We start from the raw sequence: 8,825 nt of genomic DNA, 5'->3' as shown, positions 1-8,825 counted from the left end.
ACCGAATAGGATATTTTCACTGTCACACTTATAACGCACCTACGTTCTAAAAGTACGGAGCGTGTTTTGCGGGATCACAGACTTGGCGTACTGATCACTTGGTCCATTTATTACATGAAGTACTGTTGTTTTTGTTGGTGTTTTATTAAGTTGTTCTCGTTTTGCCCCCCAGTGGCTCAGCGGTATGTCTACGGATTTACAACGCTAACATCCGGGGTTCGATACCCGTGGCGGGCATAGCACAGATAGCTTAATTAAAAACAACAACGTGTTCTGTTTTTTATATGTGTATACAATTTTTTTTATTTTAACAGGAATTCTCCAATGAAAACCAATATCAAGCTCCGGACAGTTTGAATTGTCTAAAATGTGATACTTACAAAGTACGTAAAATATCTTATCAGTCAATGGGTATTTTGAAACATATTTCTAGTAAAAAGTTTAATTAACGTTTTAAGTCCTTTCTTCTCTTAATGCCACATCTAAACCCGTGGAGTTGGTTCTGTGTTCAATCAAGTATATTATATTATTGTTGTCTTTAACCAGTCACTCCTCTCCTTAATCTAACCCCACAAAATGTACCAGCCCCAAGTGCCCCATTTAATTCATCGTCCTTGAGTAGATGATGGAAACCCAGTTTGTTTGTTCTTGAATTTCGCGCAAAACTACTCGAGGGCTATCTGCGCTAGCCGTTCCTAATTTAGCAGTGTAAGACTAGAGGGAAGGCAACTAATCATCACCACCCACCGCCAACTCTTGGGCTACTCTTTTACCAACGAATAATGGGATTGACCGTCACATTATAACGCTCTCACGACTGAAAGTACGAGCATGTTTGGTGCGACGGGGATTCGAACCGCGACCCTCAGATTAGAGACCACAGTTACAAAAATTGGAAGTAAAAGTAATTATACACTAGGCCTAATGTTCATTCAAGTTTTTATGTTTCAAAAATATAGGTAGTATACGTATAATTTTATATCAGAGATATAAGCTGATAATGTTCTGAGGTATAAAGGTTATGATTCCATAGACCTATGTTATTGCTACTTACGATTATAGCCTTCCAATCTTTTTACAAATTATATCAACATTTTCATAATGAAGAAAACGTTAAATAATTCTAATAAGTTTCAACACCAGGGGTGAAGAACGGGGAGAAACTTATACGGCTGTCAGGCACATACAAATTACAAAAACCTGAGAGTGACGTATCCGAAAACCCGGAAAAGTTTCATAATGACCAGACGTTGGAAAGTTGGGATATTTTCGTTACGACAACGCTTACAAACACAAACCGCTTCATTTGATGTCTTCGTCAACACATGTTAACTTTTACACTCGTCTTGTTTATTTAATCTGTTTATTAAACACACTTAACCCTCTTTTTTGTTTATTTTTTCTCTCTCTCTGTTTTTACTTAGGGCAGAATGTCGTCTGATTGTAAAGCCTCGACTGAGAAGTACAGAACAGAGCAATGGAACATTTACAGCTCAGCAAAGCTATTTTTTAAAGAAAGAAATTGTATTTTTAGAACACGTGTTGCATAAGTGAATCGCTGCTCTTCATAATCTGTTTGTAATATTAATCTGAAAAGAGGTTTTGTATCTTCAGTAATAATTTAACGAAATACACGTTAAGTATCCAAAGAATTAAAGTGTTTTTAGCTTTATTGTAATGTCTGGAAATTTAAGGTCAAAGAGGTATCTAACGAGCTTTTCTAGTGAACTATGTGTATTATTACTTTTGAAACAAGTCGAAAAACATTTAATCTAAATTATCCTCGAAGAAGTTAAACTAAAGAGAACATAAAACGCAAATTCTTTATGGAATTAAAATGGTGGATGTCATAGATAAGTTAAAGAAATCTTTCATTGTCGGAACATTTGGGAAAATTAACCTGTTGACTGCCAAGTATTTCAGCTGCTACGGCATCTCCGAACCAAGTTCAAAATACAACTCTAATGCTTTTTCATTTTGTAACCTTTTTCGTGATGCCATTTTGGATCGAAAGTGAATCAATATGTAAGTAGGTCAAATTCATGTATGGTGCTGGCATCTAGCGTTGAAGTTAGGTATTATTGAGAACGAATTAACTCGTCTGTGGCATTGTCTTACCGATCGGCTTGGACGAGTTATCTCGTCTACGGCACTGAACAGGTTAAAACCATGGAACTTAATCCAGAAAAATTCCACAATTGAAAGACCATGTCGTTATCGTAAATCCTTCCTACAAGATAATGTTCGTTATTATTTAACACTCAATTAATGTAAACAGTTTGTTTGTTTTGAATTTCGCGCAAAATTACTCGAGGGCTATCTGCGCTAACCGTCCGTAATTTTGCAGTGAAAGGCTAGAGGGAAGGCAGCTAGTCATCACCACCCACCACCAACTCTTGAGCTAATCTGTCACGCTTGTAACCCTACAACAGCTGAAAAAGCAGAGCGAAGTCAGTGACATATTACGTCTCGAACCTTGGACATCTGTAGCTTGGCGAGCCTGGTACAATTTAGCAGTTACACATTTTAGACTACTATAACCGTTTAGATAATGTGCCAGTCAGGTTTAAAGCACCCGTGTCTTCACAGTTACGTATAATCTGGGGCGTTTTTTTTAAGGCGCAAAACTACTTAGTGTATTGTCTACGTTGTGTAAACGTGTGAACCCTAGATTTTACCGTTAAAAACCTTCTAGTTGACTGCTGTGCAACTAAAAGACACAGTCTGAGACAAATTTAGATTATATATTTATAATTTATTCTTTTTTTATAGAAAATCTGAACCTCCTAAGCATGTTTCACCGCTTCTTAAAAGCTTTGACATTATTCGATCCAAATAAAATATACGATTTACAATTTAACCTTAGACAGTGTAAAATATAATGTCATAAGTGCTAGATTTTGTCATTGGTTGTATTTTATTAGCAGGTGAATGTTTCAGTTATAAGGTCTCAATTTTACCACTGAACAGAAAGTTCAACATGGTTATTTATAGCTTCAGTATAAAAATTGTGCTAATTTTTTTGTTGCAGTAATAGGCCTTAATACTAAAAGTATGATAACCTTAAATGCGGAAGTAGCAAGCTAAATATTAAAAGTACGGTAATTTTAAATGCGGAAGTAGTAAGATAAATATTAAAAGTACGGTAATTTTAAATGCGGAAGTAGCAAGCTAAATATTAAAAGTACGGTAATTTTAAATGCGGAAGTAGCAAGCTAAATATTAAAAGTACGGTAATTTTAAATGCGGAAGTAGCAAGATAAATATTAAAAGTACGGTAATCTTAAATGCGGAAGTAGTAAGATTAATATTAAAAGTACTGTAATTTTAAATGCGGAAGTAGCAAGATAAATATTAAAAGTACGGTCATTTTAAATGCGGAAGTAGTAAGATAAATATTAAAAGTACGGTAATCTTAAATGCGGAAGTAGCAAGATAAATATTAAAAGTACGGTAATTTCAAATGCGGAAATAGCAAGCTAAATATTAAAAGTACGGTAATTTTAAATGCGGAAGTAGCAAGCTAAATATTAAAAGTACGGTAATTTTAAATGCGGAAGTAGTAAGCTTCCATATTAAAAGTGCGGTAATTTTAAATGCGGAAGTAGCAAGATAAATATTAAAAGTACGGTAATTTTAAATGCGGAAGTAGTAAGCTTCCATATTAAATGTCTCGTACTTTTATTGTGTGTTTTTCTTATAATAAAGGTACATGGGGCTATCTGCTGAATCCACCGAGAAGAATCGAACACCTGATTTTAGTGTTGTAAATCAGTAGACTTACCGCTGTACCGGCGGTAGACATTTCATTTCGAAGTATAAGGCTTCAATAATTGAAGTATGCTATTTTTCATGTTGACGTACAAGTACGGTCACTGTACATATAATTAATTATTAACAGGTAATGAGGCATTAAAAGGCTACTGAATACCAGATTTCGGTATTTTTTGAGCAGTTGTTGAAGACACAAAAATTACGTATATTTTTTGCACAAATACGCACAACATTTCAACTTATTAATACACATCGTCAGCCAACAGTTCGTGATATATGATTCGTAAAGACATTCCAGAAACCAACGAGGGTGAAAGATTTTCGTTTAAGAACAATGTTAGATTATTCATAACGAAATATCTACAGCTCAGTATATGTTCCGTCCCAGTAGTACAGAGGCACGTCTGTGAACTTATATTACTAGAAAACGGATGATTGTAGTGGGCAGAGCACAGATAGCCCATTGTGTAGCTTTGTGCTTAACTACAAATATATTAACAAAATTATGAAGCAAGCATGTTTTCTCCAACGAGTTGAACCTAACAACGAGATACTGCTATCTTTCGGGTATGGAGGTTCTACAGCGTGGGTCGGAAAGGAGATAAAACAGTATCTTGTTTACTCACCTATAAGGCTGTGATAAAGGAACTATGTTAAATGTATCGGTTTACATACGGACACGTTCAGCTTACGAATGGTTTGAATTTATAAATCACTATGATATATGATTTGAACATATCAAACTTGTTTATGATAAATATAAACCCATTTAAGTCTGATATTTTGTGTACTTAAAGAGTAGGTGTCGCTTTTCAGTTTTATCAGCTCGTGTCTGTGAAACGTTTAACAAGTTTAACATAACCTCAAACATTTACACTTGTTTTGTTCGTTATTTAGTATAAATTCGCACAATAGGATGCATATGCTATGCCCATTGCGGGTATTGAAACCTGATTTTTTAGCGTTGTATTACCTTAGACTTATTGCCGAGTCGCCTATAGGAGGATTTTATACAACGAGTTTTACCATATTACAATAATATATAATTATAATAAAACCACAAGAGTAACAGATCTCTATCCTGTGTTAATGTTGAAACCTCTGTGAATGTGTGATGTAATAACCAATATTGTTAGGCCTAAAGAAGTCTCATTATTTTACCAACTTTGAGGGTTTGTGACGCTGCCTGTGATGAATATTTTCACACGTTTCTCAGGGATCATCTATATATTATAATTTGGGTCAGTCTATTCGGAATGTTGTCGCACGTTTCATGATTTAAACGCGACAAATCTCATATTGTTAAAAGCGCCTTTCTCTGAGCTGTCCCGATTACACATTGGCTTTTCAATTTAGAATCACCTTACCTATTTTTTGCTTAGTCAATGTAACGATTATGGAACTTGGTGACACAATGCTGTTGTCATCACTTGACGACTGCCATTGATTTCAACTTTAGTTTTTATTTGCAAACAACACTTAACTCGTGTGTAATTTCATAAAACAAATTATGCTAAATACAAGTTGTATGGGCTTTCTTATCTTAAATAGGTCTAAAATACGCAGCGCAGTTTGTTCAAAACCATATGTTTATCACTTTGCAGACATGCATTCAGTCGTTTCTGCATAATCAGCTACATTTGCCTTCCTTACAACTGTATATATTTTTAAAATTTGGAATAATTTAGCTTCAGAAGGTTTCATAGCCTGCTATTAAACACTTATTAGCCACTTTGTTTCTTTAGTTTCGTTGTTTTAACTTATAAAACCTTGTCATGCTCCGCACACTGTTAAAGTACCATTACCACACGTCATTGTTCACTTTACGTGTAGTTCTACTAAATAAAGTTACTTACGTGTAGTTTTATTAAACAAAGTTACATCTATGTGAATTTGTTTGTCTGACCACGTAATGGTTTTTAATAGACTAAAATGCATGGATCTAAGAAATAATGCTTGAAAGAAATCCTAGTTTAAGTGCGGTGCATGAAAATAAAAACATACTAATGTGTGTCAATAAGTTTGGTATCAAATTATAGATTATAATTTAAATTTTAATGTTATACATGAAAGCAACCATAAAGCACTTATGTTGTAATTTTTATAATATACACGAAATTTTGAAATTATCAAAACACATTGCAAAATGTTTTACATAAAACATCAGATTTTTTATTATTAATTTTTCGTGAATTGTTTCTTTTCGAATGTTGACCGTCCAACATACACATAATTTTAAGATTTAAAATGCATTTTTGCATCAGGAAATTGTCAAATTTCCCATACAAATTCTCATAATTTCCAGATAATTATATCAAACGTTTTCGTAGAAAAAAAAACACACAAATAGATTTTTCATGTTATTTTCTTTATCTTATCGGCCCCCAGTGGCTCAGCGGTATGTCTGCGGACTTACAACGCTAAACAGCGGGTCTCGACACTCGTGGTGGTCAGAGCACAGATAGTCCGTTGTGCAGCTTTGTGCTTAATTCAAAACAACAACTCTATCTTATCTCTGTACGAGTTTGGTCGGTTTGACGACTTCGTAACCACCATACAAAAATATAAGATAAATATATATTACGTTTTTAATCGTTCTAGAACGACTACAAACTATAACACAAAACCAGAAATAATTATTTTAAATAGCTTATGTCTCATTGTATTATACATATTTATTTATCTTTTGGACGGTTCGCCGTTTGGACAACGGTACGTCTTAAGATTTATAATGTTAAAATTAGAGGCTCTATTCTCCTTGATAGGCACAGCAGATATTCCAATGTGGCACACACACTGTCTTGGACATGTCTGCAGAATATTATGTTACCATATCCGTATGTCCTTCATAGAGTGTCTTATCTTTGTTCTAATAAACCAGCACTTTATCCAACACAACCACGTTTCTGTTGTAATACACGACATATGTATGTACATATTTACACACAAATTCATAAATTTTAGTTATTTTTTCTTAAACCGGTAAGCAACGAAATACAGAAAACAATGATATCTTCTACTTAGCAAATTTGTACTCTCTTACAGTTATTTGCTAAGCCTTTTGCATGTGAAAAATGTAAAACAAAATAATTTTTAATGATTTATACATGTTTTTTGAATTAACAAAATTCACTACCAAAGAATTCCATTATAAGTAATCAGGCCTAGTAACTAAAATGTATTTGGATCTAAAAAAAATATTTTTCTAGGGGCATTTTGTTTTGAATTTCGCGCAAATCTACTCGAGAGCTATCTGCGCTAGCCGTCTCTAATTTAGCAATGCAAGACTAGAGAGGAGGAAGCTAGTCATCACCACCCATCGCCAACTCTTGGGCTACTCTTTTACCAACGAATAGTGGGATTGGCTGTCACATTATAACGCCTCCACGGCTAAAAGGGCGAGCATATTTGGTGTGACGTGGATTCGAACCCGCAACCCTTTCATTACGAGTCAAGTGCCCTAACCAGCATGGCCAGGTGGTGAAGAGCTTTCCATCACTGGTAAGATTGATAAACAATTTCTTGCTGTTTTCAATTTTCCTAAATAACAAGCACAATGGCACATACGATTAGGTTTTAAGTGGATGATTCATTTATATCACGTAATATTTGTGCGTCATAGTGACGTCAGACTAAAAAAGTATTAGCTAGGTTCCAGCTCACACGATTCACTCTGAGTGAACTACTAAGTTACACACAAAACTAATATTTTACGCTGTAATGTTAAATTATCACCTTTCCTAGCTCGTGCTGTTCTTCTACTTTAATGTGTTCGCTCTTTGAAATCAAGGGTCAGTGAAATGTCCAAACATTAGACCTGGGAAAGAGGTTAACCGTTATGTCTTTGTAAATGTCATATCAATATGACCTACATTACTAATGGTTAGGACCGACAAAATATTTTCGCGAATGTCTGACTCGTAATTTCAATAGTGATAATTGGATTGAGTTTTCAGTCGCTTAACTTAATTTAATAATTATCTATCTGGAGAATGACAAACATTATTCCATTTCTATAAAACTAAAACATTTGTAATATATCTTAAACTTATTAGATGTATTAAGAATATGTTTTATGAAAGTGAAGGTGGAACATTTGTTTCTTTTCTTGCAAATTTAAGTTGTAAGTACTTGTTACAGAGCACAAAGCTATGTAATGGGATATTTGTCCTGTGTCCACCATGAGTATCGAAACCGGATTTTTTGTGTTATTAGCCTTCATACTTACTGCTCAGACAATGGTATAAGAGAAAAACACGAGAAGAACAATATTTAAATAATATAACCACAAAAAGAGTTTCCAAGAACTGGCATGAAAAAATCAACTTTATCTTTTATAATTAATTAATCTTTGAAAAGTAAACCTTTAGTTTTCTTAAGTTTAATACAATGATTACAATATTCTAAATTTTGCCATGTTTTGATTTTATCTTCGTTGTAAAGTAACTCCAACCTAATTTTTTTTTTTAAATAAATAGATATAAACAGTGATAAATTTATCTGTCTGTTATATGTTTACTTACCTCAAAAGGTTTGTTGACCAGCAAAGGTCATGTGATCCTCGGTCAATCTTAGCAAACAGTTACCTTCTTTTTTTTTACAATAAACATGACAAACATTCATAGGACAAACGATCAAATAGAACGTAATAAATTTAGAATAAACACAATTTTTATTTCCTTAAAACAAAGTTGTTCCTTTTAAAATAAACATTTTTTTCTTCTGTGGTTGTTAAGCTATCTGTGCAGCACTATTGAAACCAGGGTTATTTGGCTTCAGACTTATTGTTGGGTCAGTGGGGGGCAGTTTTCTGTTCAGTTGTATGATTTAATGTTTTCGATTTAGTGTAATGTTGTAGTTCCTATCATGTAAGTTAGTTCGTTTGTAGAAATATCAGTAGAACAAATAAGAATGTTGCTCTTAATACGATTAATACTTACTATAAATACCACATAACAAACACATTTCATTAAAAAAATAAGGAACAAACACATAAAAAAAATGACCTGACCTCATTTTTATTTCTGGCATTTACGCCGATACAGAACTGA

The sequence above is a fragment of the Tachypleus tridentatus genome, chromosome 4 (genome assembly GCF_004210375.1).
Source record: "Tachypleus tridentatus isolate NWPU-2018 chromosome 4, ASM421037v1, whole genome shotgun sequence".
Taxonomy (NCBI): domain Eukaryota; kingdom Metazoa; phylum Arthropoda; class Merostomata; order Xiphosura; family Limulidae; genus Tachypleus; species Tachypleus tridentatus.
The sequence above is the reverse complement of the archived record's forward strand: the minus strand, read 5'-3'. Positions refer to the sequence as shown.